General features: G+C 43.9%; 1 protein-coding gene across 4 annotated transcripts in view; it reads left to right on the top strand.

Moving 5' to 3' along the window:
* HSD17B7 (hydroxysteroid 17-beta dehydrogenase 7) overlaps positions 1-16,101 on the top strand; it is a 1,040,537-nt gene that overhangs the window by 716,218 nt on the left and 308,218 nt on the right. The window lies entirely within an intron of this gene.

Raw genomic sequence — 16,101 nt, 5'->3', positions numbered from 1 at the left:
GGAGAGTTTCCCTAATTATTGGCAAGTATATCCAATTCAATCCACTCCAGGTACAAGCTGATCCTATGGGCAAATATATCTTTGTTCACTGTGAAATATATGGTACCCCTTTGCTTATACTAGCTTTCTACATCCCACCTCCATATTCATCTGCACCTCTAAAAGAAAGTATAAATTTCATGCTGCAGTTTCCAGGTGTCCCTTCTCTATGGTTGGGTGATTTTAATAATGTCTGCAATCCATACAAGGACAGATGCCCTCTGCAAGGTAATAAAAATACCAAATTTCACAATCTTATGTCTGATTTACAATTGATTGACGTATGGAGACATGTACACCCTACTGAACTGGCCTATACATATTCTTCTATCACTCATAACGCTAGGTCACGGATAGACTACATATATGGCTCTACCTGTCTTGTCCCTATGATTGATGATGCCCAGATTCTACCCAGGCTGCTCTCAGACCATTCCCCCCTCATAGTCTCTCTAAATTGGGGCCTTAAACCCCCTTCTCCTACTGGAAATTTAACCCATTTTGGATAGAACTCATGAAAGCTGATAAACTTCCTATGCAAATTGAAGAATTCTTTTTTTATTCATAGAGATGAATGAGAGCTTTTGTGGGATACTTTTAAGGCCTACCTCAGGGGTTCTTTGATACAAGCGGTCGCTGCACACAAATCTGTCACCAAAAATAAACTGCAGACACTTGCCACTCAAGTAATACGAGCTGCAGACCAATATACTGCCCACCCAAATTCAGAAACTAAAAGATTAATGGACAAATCCCAAAGTGAGCACTGTGAGCTACTAAAAGAAATGACCCTTAGTAAACTATTTTTTAATAAACAGATGCGATATGAAATGAAAGAAAAAGCCAGCGCATTGCTAGCCCATTTAGCTAAACCCTACACATCCCCTCCAATCATCCCTTTTATAGCAGACTCGTCGGGCTGCATTGTCTCCTCACCCTGCAAAATCAATGAGGTATTTTACAGCTACTACTCAGACCTATACTCCAGTAAAACTTTAGCCTCACAAACAGACGCCGAAGCATACCTTTCTGAACTTAATTTACCACGACTCACAGAAACACAACGTACTCACTTAGATGGCCCCCTCACATTAGAAGAAATAGATTGTGCCATTGCAAGTTTTCCTAATAAAAAGGCATCAGGCTTAGATGGCATCCCCTCTGAAATATACAAAAAGTATACGGACGAACTAGCACCCACCTTACTGGAAGTATTCCAGCAGTCATTTGATACCATGGAACTTCCACGCTCGATGAGAGAGGCTCTTAGTTGTTTTGCCCAAACCTGGCAAGGACCCACAGTTCTGTGAATCTTACAGACCCATTTCGCTCCTTACAACTGATGTGAAGGTTCTTGCCAAAATTCTCGCTATGAGGCTTAATTCAGTTATACTCTCTTTAGTGCATGCGGACCAAACTGGGTTCATGCCTGGCAAAAACACAGAAATTAACATACGTCGATTATTTTCTAATATACAATGTCAACACATCAATGCAGGTAAAAGGGCCATTGCCTCACTGGATATGGCCAAAGCCTTTGACTCTGTGGAGTGGCCTTTCCTGTCTGCGGTCCTTGTCAGGTTTGGATTTGGAGAAACATTCTGTAAATGGGTCCAATTACTTTACACCAACCCTCTTGCTCGTGTCTGTACAAACTCCTGGATATCAGATACATTTCCTTTGGGAAGAGGAACACGGCAAGGGTGTCCCCTGTCCCCTTTATTATATGCCCTGGTAGCGGAGCCCTTGGCACACAGACTCAGATCACACCCTGGAGTGGTGGGCCTCAAAACCCCCCACTCAGAAGACAAAATAAGTATATTACGCCGACGATACAATTTTATATTTGGCAGACAGTGGACCTTCCCTGTCCTGTGCCCTGGATGTGATAGACGAAGACAGTTTCTACTCTGGGCTGTGTGTCAACCTCTCCAAATCAGTGGTACTTCTGCTAGATGATGTTGGCGACCCCTCCTCCGCTTCAGTAATACCTCTGCAGGTTGTGCAATCCTTTAAATATCTAGGAGTTCAAATCTTTATATCTCCCAAACAATATCTCACCAATGAAATATACAGGATCTTCTCAAAAAATTAGCATATTGTGATAAAGTTCATTATTTTCTGTAATGTACTGATAAACATTAGACTTCCATATATTTTAGATTCAAATACACACAACTGAAGTAGTTCAAGCCTTTTATTGTTTTAATATTGATGATTTTGGCATACAGCTCATGAAAACCCAAAATTCGTATCTCAAAAAATTAGCGTATTTCATCCGACCAATAAAAGAAAAGTGTTTTTAAAACAAAAAAGTCAACCTTCAAATAATTATGTTCAGTTATGCACTCAATACTTGGTCGGGAATCCTTTTGCAGAAATGACTGCTTCAATGCGGCGTGGCATGGAGGCAATCAGCCTGTGGCACTGCTCAGGTGTTATGGAGGCCCAGGATGCTTCGATAGCGGCCTTAAGCTCATCCAGAGTGTTGGGTCTTGCGTCTCTCAACTTTCTCTTTACAATATCCCACAGATTCTCTATGGGGTTCAGGTCAGGAGAGTTGGCAGACCAACTGAGCACAGTAATACCATGGTCAGTAAACCATTTACCAGTGGTTTTGGCACTGTGAGCAGATGCTAGGTCGTGCTGAAAAATGAAATCTTCATCTCCATAAAGCTTTTCAGCAGATGGAAGCATGAACCCACTTTTGAACCAGAAACAGCGGCAGAAGCGCCTGACCTGGGCTACAGAGAAGCAGCACTGGACTGTTGCTCAGTGGTCCAAAGTACTTTTGTCGGATGAAAGCAACTTTTACATGTCATTCGGAAATCAAGGTGCCAGAGTCTGGAGGAAGACTGGGGAGAGGGAAATGCCAAAATGCCTGAAGTCCAGTGTCAAGTACCCACAGTCAGTGATGGTCTGGGGTGCCATGTCAGCTGCTGGTGTTGGTCCACTGTGTTTTATCAAGGGCAGGGTCAATGCAGCTAGCTATCAGGAGATTCTGGAGCACTTCATGCTTCCATCTGCTGAAAAGCTTTATGGAGATGAAGATTTCATTTTTCAGCACGACCTAGCATCTGCTCACAGTGCCAAAACCACTGGTAAATGGTTTACTGACCATGGTATTACTGTGCTCAGTTGGCCTGCCAACTCTCCTGACCTGAACCCCATAGAGAATCTGTGGGATATTGTAAAGGGAAAGTTGAGAGACGCAAGACCCAACACTCTGGATGAGCTTAAGGCCGCTATCGAAGCATCCTGGGCCTCCATAACACCTGAGCAGTGCCACAGGCTGATTGCCTCCATGCCACGCCGCATTGAAGCAGTCATTTCTGCAAAAGGATTCCCGACCAAGTATTGAGTGCATAACTGAACATAATTATTTGAAGATTGACTTTTTTGTTTTAAAAACACTTTTCTTTTATTGGTCGGATGAAATACGCTAATTTTTTGAGATACGAATTTTGGGTTTTCATGAGCTGTATGCCAAAATCATCAATATTAAAACAATAAAAGGCTTGAACTACTTCAGTTGTGTGTATTTGAATCTTAAACATATGAAAGTCTAATGTTTATCAGTACATTACAGAAAATAATGAACTTTATCACAATATGCTAATTTTTTGAGAAGATCCTGTATAGCCTAATTCCCTATGTGCAGACCCGCTGTAAATCCTGGACTAAGCTCCCCCTCTCTGTGATAGGCCGTACAAACCTAATTAAAATGGTACTACTACCTAAATTGCTATATCTCTTCCACCACTCCCCTATTTACATTCCTCAAAAGTTTTTTTTAAGCGCCTCAGGTCTATACTCCTTGCTTTCATTTGGGGCAATGGTAGAGCAGCCAAATTGAAGTGCTCCTTGTTGCAAAATTCAAACAATGTTGGAGGTATCTCCTTACCCTCTTTCCATATGTGTTACCTAGCCTCACAACTGCAGCACTTGGCAGCTTGGTTTGTAGTTCCATATGCTGTGAATCCGGAAACCCTAGGATATGACCCTGACCCTCATAGGGAATGCTTAGTACTAGAAGTTCTTTCCACTCATCTTCCACCAAAAAGACAAGACAATACCATTCTGAGACAATTTGTAGATATATGGACATGCGTTCAGAGGGAATTTTCTGCCGATGGATATGAATATCATATGCCTCTCTGGAACAACCCTTCCTTATCTGAATTTACCACCATTCCAGATCACATTTTTTGGAGCTCACATGGTATTGTCTTTCTGGGACATATTCTTGCACAAGGGCAAATTCTCTCTCTGCCTTGGCATCTAAATTTAATCTACCCCCCAGCCAGCAGTTCAGATACTTACAACTTAAACATGCCTTCATGTGTCAATTCAAGCATCTACCCCTTAAGATGTACACCCTGCCTATAATAGACATGATTTCCAGTGGCCCCACCCCACACCTTATAGGTAATATCTACAAAGTAATGGCCAATAACAACGCCTTGGAGCGCACGATGAAGTCCAGGAATAGGTGGGTGGCTGCGGGCATTGAAATTCAGGACAACGACTGGGATGACGCTCTGTTCATGGTCAAGAAATCTACCCCTTGTATACGCGAACGCAGTACTCAGTTATATATACTACATCAAGTATATCTCACCCCAGCCATAGTCTCTAAATATAACTCTGCCCAGTCAGATACTTGTCCTAAATGCTCGATGGCCTCCCCCTCCTTCATGCATTTGCTATGGGAATGTACCCCCCCCCCCAATTGATTTTTGGACTCAAGTCACTAGATTCATGCATGATAGGATGGGAAGCCCCGTCCCACTGGACCCCATTCTATGTCTACTAGGCGTTATACAAGATGAAGACCTAGATTCCCCTTCTAAAACCCTTCTATCTGAAACTCTTTTTATGGCCAGGCAGGAAATAGCCAGCAAATGGCTTTCACCTTCACCTCCAACTGTCCCCAACTGGAAGAAAAGGGTCAACAACTCTATTCCATACAAAAAATAGTATATGTTCATAGAGGAAGTCTGAACAAATTTCACCTAGTTTGGGATAAATGGAAAAACACTTGATATCATTTTTTCCACCTCACTCATCAAACCTTCCCCTCTAATGATCCCTTCGGAATTCAGCCCAAAGCTGGAATATATGTCCACCTGTACCTTTGACGTATGTGACCATCTGCGTAACACCCAATCTGTAGTATGCCAGTTACGTAACCTGATATGTTAATTCTGCATTCTCTGGATGTACCTTATTTGAAATGCTCGCTCTGCTCGCGCATCAATCATTTGTATTTGTTTTTTCTTTTTTATATGTTCCTTTCATAATGCTGTACACCCACTAGATGCAATCTTGTATTTTATACCTTGTTCCCCTCAACTCAGTACAAACACTTTGCACTTTTAATAAAGCCTTGATTTGTTTAAAAAAAGAATACTATCAACATCAAGTGAAGCAGTGTATTACATGACACACAAAAGGCGTCATCTATGTATTACGGTGTCCATGCAACCTAGAGTATGTGGGTCGGACCACTCGACAGTTCCATAAAAGGATTGGGGAACATGTGGCCAATATAATCAAGGGCCTTATGACGCATAATGTGTCTAACCACTTTAGGTTGCAGCATAACAGTGACCCAGCTGGTCTTAAATTCATGGCAGTGGAAGCACATTTAAAGAAATGGAGGGGTTCTAGTTTGGTTAGGAACATTTCCCAAGCTGAGGGACGCTGGATTTGCAATATGAATACTCTCGTACCTGGGGGGTTAAACGTAGAGTTTGATCTAAACTGTTTTATTACTAATGATATCTAATTTATATACAGCACAAATTGTTTGTTGAGAATCCGGTGATCCAGTTTGAACACACAGGAATGACCTCCTGTGACCTCCTCCGGTCATGAGCACTGTAGAGCACCAAATAAATAGTGGGGACAAGTGTGAGGCCCAAGGGGACAAGGTTAATGAATTTTGGAAAGCACACAGGATTCTCCTCCTGTGGATGATCAGGCTGAGACCTTCATCATGTAAACAGGGGTCGGGGAGCAAAATAGTATCAATGTAGTCAATTAATTGTTTTTATAATTATTGTATCACTGCCCGAGATAATGTATACTGGGGACAATCATCAATTTTGGCTATGAGGTCAGGGTAGTGATTATATCTGGCACCCAATATACACAGCTCACTGGTATTTCATGGTAAGATATGTGGAATTTGCCCCATACACAGCATTAATTAGGGCTAAAAAATTAATATTATCAATACTAAAAAGGGGGCTTTCAGGACCATTGTAGCCCCTCACACACTCCAATGAGTTCTGGTTCACCATGAGCTTGCTGGTTAGTCTGTACCTCTCGGTGTTACAAGCCCTACTCCATAGAGCCAAATGAATCCATGCCATGCACTGATGAGGATCAAACAATCCGAAACAGTCTGTATGCATGTTGGATTATTATGGCTCTGTACAAATTAACAAGATGACACATCATTGCATTCCAGCGGTTCTAGAGGTGTGTTTAGCTTCTAAGGGTAACAATAGTTAATTTGCATATATTCAGCAGTGATGCACTGGAAGACATCTCAAGCTCACTCCAACCTGAATTATTGCAAATTCTTTCTGTTTTAAGAAAGCAAACTTTTGTTTATCAGAAATGTTGTTGGACTTATAAATCTAGCACTGCATAAATAAGCCTAGCTCTAGGCCAAGATTCTATAAACTTTTAGCATAATCAAGTACTCCAGAGATACTGCTATGGAAGATTTTACATTGATTTTTATGTAGGTATTATTGTGTTTTAATAATGAGCTTTTTATGAGACCTGTTTACTATTAACTGAACACTAGATGGCGAAATTACTATCAGGCCAGATAATTTTGTCAGTAGATGAGAACCAATAGACAGGCCGTATGGGGCTAAGGAAATATATCACTCTATCACGGCCAGGATACGCAATATTGGATGCATGGTACGCATCAATGGGACCGGGGGGCGGTGCGTTCCAGCCAGGGGGGGATGACGTTTAGATGCGCCGCACTAACAGACGTGATGTAGGAGGAGCCCAGCACTATAACAGACGTAGGCCGCGCCTGTGTCGTCAGCCCCTGATTAGTCCATAAGACGAAATGCGTAGGGCGGAGCCAGGTGCGTCTGATGTAACTGGGCAGCAGGAGATTTGCCGATCGGGAAACTTGCAGAGCGGAGGTATGGGACGCCGGCACCGCACGAGGGAGAGACACCGCTGGGCTGTAAGGCCCGATAAGCCTGATATTCATCTGGTTCAAGTGAGTGCACTTAAGTGCGCAGGCCCAAAGCACTGAGGCCCTGTTCATACTGGCTGCGTGTGTAGAACACATGAAAGTAGCACAGAAACGCATGTAAAAAAACGCATGCGGTTTTATGCTTTTTTTTTTACGCTTTTCAATGCGTTTTTGTATGCGTTTTTTCCTCCACCTACAGGCAAGCGTTTTTGCTTAAAGGGGAAGTGGTTTATAACGTTTTTTGTATTTTTTTTTATCTGTGCAGGTGATGTCATAGCTTGGGTGTGGGTTGTGAAGGAGATTTGAAGGAGAAATGAGTGTTTTGTGTGTGCTCATTGAGGAAAATGTCTTTTAGCTGGATTAGCTCTGATCATTATCATTGCAATTGGGATCAGGAAGAAATCAAGGCCCAGGAGGTTCTAGGTATATCCCCTATTGATGGATCGGAGAGAGAAGGGGCAATTTTGGACCTTGTATCACGATTTGCGGAAGCATCCAGATAAATTCTTTAGTTATGCCTAGATGTCCATTCTCAGGTAAGATGTTTGTAATTCACAACTGTGTTTCTGTATTTCGTCGACTTCTATTCAACATAAATAACAAATTTTGTGTCTTTATGCAGGGCCGGTTTAAGCAACAATGGGGCCCCAGGGCAAAATAAACCTGGGGGGCCCCCCAACATTTACCCCGAAACAAAAATCGGCATTAGGGGACCTTTTTGGCAGCTGGTATAGTCAGGGTGTGAAGTCCCAATCGGTCGGAGCTCCACATTCTGGCTATCCCAGCCTGCATGGGGGACAAGGGGTTAAAAAGTTTCAGGAGGGGGGACCCCACATAATTTTTTTTTTTTTTTTTAATTCCCACTCTCTAAACATGAAAAAAAAATTGGGAAAATAGGAAAAAATGCCGGGGATCTTCATACAGCCATATTGCGGCTGTATAGCGATCCCTGGCCAAAGCGCTGCGGCTGCGTATAGACCCCCTGGAAACCCCGTCAGGAAATTTATTGCGCTTTCGTTTGATGCATGTAAAATTACACTACCGTTAGGTTTGCTACTAAAAGTGACATTTACCGCATTTAAAAGTATACTTTTTTCCTTCGAAACTTTAAAATCGATTTTCTCAAAAACTATAAGGTCTTTTTGAAAAATAGTTTTTTCCTCTTATTCCTAATGATCTCCTTAAGATATCCTGCAAATTTAGGGTTTCTAGCATTTAAGGTGGATTTGCTATTAACCATTAAAGTCGGCAGGTTTTTAAATGTGTATTTTTTTCCTTTTAAACTTTAAAATCGATTTTCTCAAAAACTATAAGGCCGATTTGAAAAAAAATGTTTTCCTCTTGTAGCCACTGGGGGCCCCTACAAGCTCTGGGGCCCTGGGGCAGCTGCCTCCTTTGCCTCTATGGTAGCGCCGGCCCTGTCTTTATGTTTGTAGTTTTGATGAACTTTTGCAAGAGCTGGATACTGAGCTGCAATATGAGGATACCCCTTTCCGTCGAGCTGTTCTGCCATGTGAAGGACTTCCACTGACGTTAAGGTACTTAACCCAACCTCTTTCTCCCTAGCACCCCCTTCATTCTGCATGCAACCTTTAAGCAATCCCCCCTCCCCCCCCCCCAATCCTGTATCTCTCATCATCTTGCATCCAAAAATCTCCCCCTCTTTTTCTGTATCTTCTTCTTTCTCTCCCCCCCCCCCCCATCATTCTGCCACTAATCCTGCATCCTCATCCCCCTCCAATCATGCCACTCTTATGCCTCCCATCATCATGCATTGTCTCACTCTCCACCTCTCATCCTGCATCTTCGCCCCCCCCCCCCCAATCCTGCCACTCTCATGCCTCCCATCATCCTGCATCGTGCCACTCTCATGCCGCCCATCATCCTGCATCTAATCCCCATCTAATCCTGCCACTTTCATGCCTGATATCATTTGCATCCTGTCATTCTCCACGTCTCATCCTGCATCCTCAACCCCAGGGTCGGACTGGGACACTAAGGGACCACCAAGGAGGTTTCAGCCTGGGGCCCGCCACCCTCTCCTCCTCCTCCTGAAATTTTGGGCTTACATACACATGTACTCTAGAAATTTTGCATGATTTTGGGGTAGGGAATAAATTGTGAGCACTTCTGAGGACAGTCTCCAATAGGGATATATCAATATGCAGCACGCCGCAGCAAAAATAAATGAGTGTCACCACGCACTGGAACATGGGCAGACTTAAAAAAAAATAAATAAAAAATAAACACAAAGTAAGTAGCTGTGTTATTCACAGAGATTAGGTCTGACCAGATACATTTTAGATAAAATAATCAAGTAGTTACATGCCTCATGATAATTCATCAAGTAGTCAAATGGCAGCAAATTTTCGGACAAAATGCAATCAGATTGGCGGCAGATTTCCCGACAAAATGCAATCAAATTGGCGGCAGATACCCCTACAAAATGCAATTAGATTGGCGGCAGAAATCCCCACAAAAGGCAAATAGATTGGCGGCAGATATCCCTACAAAATGCAATCAGATTGGCGGCAGATTTCCCAACAAAATACAATCAGATTGGCGGCAGATATTCCCACAAAATGCAATTCGATTAGCGGCAGATATCCCCGCAAAATGCAAATAGATTGGCGGCAGATATCCCCACAAAATGCAATTAGATTGGCGGCAGATATCCCCACAAAATGCAATTAGATTGGCGGAAGATATCCCCACAAAATGCAATTAGATTGGCGGCAGATTTCCCCACAAAGGCAGGTCCCCAGTTAGTGGGGGCCCCAGAGCTGAGAAGGAGGGGGGCACAGCGCAGGAATGGGGGAAATTGTGCACAGAGCAGCGGGGAGAAGGGGAGGCATCCCCCCCTCCCTCACCTAGGGGCCCCCCTTCCGCGCTCCCCCTCCAAAATTGCAGCCAGCCAGTCAGCGGCAGTAGCAGGGGATAGCTTAAGCGTACCGGCATCAGAGCGATAGCGCTGCGTGCCGCTGGGCTGGTCTCCGTCTCCTGCACTGACCAATCACGCTCTCGCAGTACTTCCTGCGAGAGCGTGATTGGTCAGTGCAGGAGACGGAGACCAGCCCAGCGGCACGCAGTGCTATCACTCTGATGCCGGTAAGCTATGCCCCGCTGCTGCCGCTGGCTGCAATTTTGGTGGGAGGGGGGGCGCGGAAGGGAGGGCCCCTAGGTGAGGGAGCTCTGTGCACAATTTCCCCCCTTTCTGCGCTGTGCCCCCCCTTCTTAGCTCTGGGGCCCCCAGGAGGCGGGCTGGCCGGGGCCCACCGATGGGACCATCGGCACTTCGGCGGCTCAGTACGAGCCTGCTCAACCCCCTAATCCTGCCACTCTCATGCCTCCCATCATCCTGCATCTTCACCCCATCTAATCCTGCCACTCTCATTCTGCCCATCATCCTGCAGCTTCACCCTCAATAATCCTGCCACTCACCTGCCTCCCATCATCCTGCACCCCCCCCCCCCCCCCCCGATGCTTTCACTCTCATGTCTCTCATTATCCACCTTCTGATAACTCAACCAATCACACTCATCTTCCCTCATCCTGCATCCTCTTACTATCGACCCCTCCCCATATCGTAAACCTTATATCTATTTACTTACCTGTTTCCCAGATTTTCAGCCTCTGGACACTCGTATACCTCTTTACATTTGGTATTTCGACTCAGGAAGAGTACCTACCATCCAGTCAATTGTTCTAACAACCTGTAAAGCGATTTGGAGAAAGCGGCAAGCAAAATATGGCATTCCCTGACCAAAAGAAATGGATGGAAGTGTGTGATCTGTTTTGGAGAAGATGTAATTTTCCTCATTGCGTAGGCGCAATAGGTGGCAAACATGTCAGAATGGTCTGTCCCCCTTGCAGTGGGAGCAAATTCTTTAATTATGAAAAAAAACATTTCTGTCATTTTACTCGCCATCGTCGATGCTGACTACAAATTCTTGTACATTGATATTGGCTTCTACGGCAGTAGCTGTGATTCTGCTATCTACAACAGGTCCAAATTTGGAAGATTGCTACAAAGTGTATTCCTGTATTGTCATATTGCTGTATGTCACCCCTAAATATTGTCTGTAACCTAAATTAATGTTCAGCGCTGCGTAATATGTTGGCGCTTTATAAATAAAATAAATAATAAAGTGGTCGTTTGCAGTTGCCTGACCCCAAACCCTGGCTTGGAAAGAGTGAGCCAACTTACCCCTTCTTTTTTGTTGGTGATGAAGCCTTCAGCCTATCTACTTACATTATGCGCCCGTATTCAAATAGAGTAATGAATGTGAAGAAAACAACCTTTAACACTCGCCTTAGCAGAGCGCGAAAAATGGTGGAATGTACATTTGGCATCCTTGCTGCAAAATGGTGTATATTTCAAACATCGTTGCAGATGGCTCCGGAAAATGCAGTGTGTGTAATAAAAGAAGCGTGCATCTTGCACAACTATGTGAGAGAGAAGGAGGGTGTCAATGTGGATCAGGGGCCTTTTTGTCACTCCAGGCAAGAAAACCTGTGCCCCCCTCCCCACCCACACACACCCATATGGCACCAACAGATGTATATCAATGGCATACGAATACAGATGCTGCCAGGCCTTCTGGAATCCTCTTAAATCCTGAAACTGGAACATGAGGAGCACACTGGACACACTTCTGCTTAGAAGAGGGCATCTTTTCTGTGGATGGGGGTTGGTGACACACTGGTGCTGAAGGAAAGGGGGTTGGGTATCTCTGCCTGTTGTTGGGAAAGGGGGGGAGGGCGGCGGTGAATGTGACATTGGATGTTCCTGGAAGGAGGAGGGTTACACTGAGTACTACTGGGTATAGGGGGTCCCAATGAGTGCTGGTGGGGTGAGGGGTGAGACTTACAATACCTCAAGGTGCACACACAGAAAAACTAATCACTGAGCCAGATTAAGAAAAGCCAAAATTACTTACGGTAATTTATTTTCCAGAAGTCGGAAGGACAGCAACCCTGAGACTTGGCTCCATCCACAATCACTGGACAGGAACTAGATTAAAAGATTTGCATAAATGTTTAGACAGAGAGCACATATAACCAGTGTCCTGTTCAGTTAATAAAAAAGACTCCACACGTAATGATGCTTCAAATGAATTTAATAGAAACAGCGGTGGGTTATAAGGGTGCTGTCCTTTCGACTTCTGGAAAAGAAATTACCGTAAGTAATTAAGGCTTTCCCAGAACGTCTCAGGACAGCAACCCTGAGATGATATACAAGACATAATTCTTAGGGAGGGACCACAGCCTGCAATACTTTTCTGCCAAAACTTAAATCAGTACTAGACCTAACATCAAGCCTGTAATGTCTCACAAAAGTATTATGACTTGACCAGGTGGCTGCCTTGCATATTTGCTCAACCGATGCTCCTGCCCTCTCTGCCCAGGAGGTCGAGACTGCCCTGGTCGAATGTTCCTTGATAGTCGAAGAAAGTTGTTTGCCCTGTTGGGCATAAGCTACTGCAATAGCCTGCCTGATCCATCTGGCTATGGTTGATTTTGAGGCCTGTTTACCCCTGAATTTCCCAGCAAATAGCACTAAAAGTGCATTAGACTTTCTCCAGGACTTAGTACGACTCAGATACTCCAGCACACATCTTCTGACATCCAGGCAATGTAATTTCTCCTCTTTCTGATTTGCAGGGTTGGCGCAAAAAGAGGGAAGGAAGATTTCTTGAGTCCTGTGAAATTTTGAGACAACTTTGGGTAGAAAAGTAGTATCCAGTTTAAGAGTAATTCTATCATCTGTTATTACACAATACGGCTCTAAGATAGATAACGCCTGTAACTCTCCAACTCTTCTGGCTGATGTTATTGCCAAGAGAAAAGCCGTTTTGAGAGATAAGTGTTTATCTGAACTTTCTTCCAATGGTTCAAAGGGGGGGGTTCACATAAACCTTGTAACACTGTGTTCAGATCCCAGGGAGCCACTCTGTTGCGAATAGTAGGTCTAAGTCTTTTCAGTGCTTTAAAGAATCTGATGATACACTCTTCTTCAGCTAATTTCCTATCAAGAAAAACACTCAAGGCTGAAACGTGTACTTTTAATGTACTAGTGCTTAACCCTTTCTGTAATCCACTCTGAAGAAACTCTAAAACTGAATTTGAATGAGAAGTGTCTCAGGTATTGGATTCACACCAAGTATTGTATACCCTCCAAGCTTTATAGTAAATCTGACGTGTTACTTTCTTTCTGGATTGCAGAAGTGTCTCTGACAACTTATTTGAGAAACCTTTACTCTTCAATAAACACCATTCAGGCTCCAAGCAGAAAGATGGCGGTTCGGATTGGGATGCACTGCTGGTCCCTGAGTCAATAAGTCCATCTGCTCCGGAAGGATTAAATGGTCCGTAGCTAACCGTTGTAGCAGAGCAAACCACAGTCTTTTGGGCCAATATGGGACAATCAAGATTGCTTGAGTGTGGTCTCGATAAATCTTGTTTATTACCCTTGAGATCAAATGTAGGGGAGGGAAAATGTACATCCTATGATGACTCCAGCTGATCGAAAAGGCGTCCACAGCCCAGGGCTTGTCTTGGGGACATAGAGAGCAGAACAGACTGCATTTGGCATTGGTCTTTCTGGCAAACAAGTCCATCTGCGGAACCATCCAGTGTTCTGTTATCTGTTAAAATACTTGGTCGTTTAAACTCCATTCGTCCTGGGAAAGACTCCATCTGCTCAGGAAGTCTGCCAGACAAGTTAGAGTCCCTTTCAGGTGAACTGCCCTTAAAGATCCTAGATTCTGTTCTGCCCAGTGCAGAATCCTTGATGCCTGAAGCTGTAGCAATCTGCTCCTTGTGCCTCCTTGATGGTTTACGTAAGCTGCTACTGTACTGTTGTCCGTGCGTATTGTCACATGTGCCTGAAGAATCTGTACACTGAACGGTTGCAGAGCTTCCCAAACTGCTTGCAGCTCTCTGCTGTTTGATGAACGATTTCGAAATCTGCTTGACCACTGTCCCTGAGCTGTGTGAGAGTCCAGATGAGCTCCCCATCCCCAAGAGCTCGCATCCGTTGTTATAATAACCTGTGTTGGAAACTCCCACAGATTCCCCGTCAATCGATGTTGTGGCTCTACCCACCAGAGTAGTGACTGCTTGACACTCCAGGGAATCATGAATCTCTTGTCCAGAGATGAGACGCTTGTCCCACTTGGAAAGTATCCACTCCTGTAGAACTCTTGTGTAGTTGACCCCACTGTATTGCTGGGAAAGATTGTTATTGTCCCCAATAAAGCCATAGCCTTCCTCAGAGATATTGCTTTCAAGCTCTGAAATGATTGAACATACTTTAATAATAATGAAGATTTTCTTTCAGGCAGGAACAGTCTTTTATCAGTAGTACAGATCTCGAACCCCAAAAATTCCATCTTTTGGAGAGGCTGTAAGGATGATTTTTCCCAATTAATTAACCACCCCATGGACTGAAGAAAGTCTAAAGTGAAGTCTGTCTGGGCCTTTACTACCTGCACAGAAGGTCCCCAAATAAGCAAATCATCCAGGTAAGACATAATCTGAATAGACTGAAGTCTAAGCACTGCTAGAACTTCTGCCATAATCTTAGTGAACAGCCATGGGGCCGAGGATAACCCAAAGGGAAGGGCAACAAACTGAAAATGTCTTACCTCGCCTTGTAACACCACTGCGAATCTCAGGAACTGCTGTGATTCCAGGTGAATTGGCAAGTGAAGGTAGGCATTCTTGAGATCCAGCGACGTTAAGAAACAGTTCTCCTGCAGAAGGTTTAACACTGAGCGGATGTTGTCCATCCGAAACTTTCTGTATCTGACCACTCTGTTTAGCCCTTTCAGATTTAAGATGAATCTGTAGGTTCCCTGAGGCTTCTTTATGAGGAATACAGGTAAGTAAAATCCTAGTCTTTCTTGACATTTGGGGACTCTTCGTATGACTCTTTTTTTCCAACAAGGAGCTGACTTCGTTTTGGAGCGCTTGGGCCTGAGCCTGAACTCTTGGGGAGGGAGGTACAAAGAATTGAGAGGGAGGTGGAGCTACAAAGTCTATTCTGTAACCCTGCAGAATAATCTCCAATAACCATCTGTTTGTGAATTTCACCTGCCAATGTTCGTAGAAGTGAGCCAGTCTGCCTCCTACTGGAATCCTGGCGTCATTGTTTTGGCTGTTGACCCGAAGAGGTGTAAGAAGGGTTGGCCTTTGAACGTTGGGACTTGTTGGGGAGCCACTTTTTTCTCTGTCGTATTCAAGAAGAATAGGAGGCGCCCTTGTGATATATTCAAAGTTCCCTTGAATAAGGAGACCTTACTCGGTGAAGAATTAAACTGTTTTATTGACATAAAGCACTCCGGACTGCTTTATGTCAATAAAACAGTTTAATTCTTCACCGAGTAAGGTCTCCTTATTCAAGGGATCTTTGAATATATCACAAGGGCACCTCCTATTCTTCTTGAATACGACTTTGTATTACCTTCACGACTTTCCAGGAGTGAAGATTTTTTTCCAAAGGAGCAGCGACCAATCATCTAAAAGGCCGAGTGGGGACGGTACTTCCCTACATGCCATACAGAGTGGTTGCTTGTTTGGCAACCTACACTTGTGAGTATAATTACTATTCTTACTTTTAAGCCATTTGACCTAAAGATAATACACCAGAAGGGCTCCTGGTACCCCTGCGGTTTTTTTCTTTCTTCTCTGTACTTGTTACAGCCCTTGAACTTTCTTCTCTGGTTCCCTTTATTTTCTTGTTCACTCTTGTTCACCCAAAGGAACGGTTAGGGCGGAAGATCTTTCTTTTATATGTAAAATTCTTTTTCTGATCGGCTGAT

Source organism: Hyperolius riggenbachi, chromosome 9 (assembly GCF_040937935.1).
Source record: "Hyperolius riggenbachi isolate aHypRig1 chromosome 9, aHypRig1.pri, whole genome shotgun sequence".
NCBI classification, from domain to species: domain Eukaryota; kingdom Metazoa; phylum Chordata; class Amphibia; order Anura; family Hyperoliidae; genus Hyperolius; species Hyperolius riggenbachi.
This window is presented reverse-complemented; position numbering and strand designations above follow the sequence as displayed.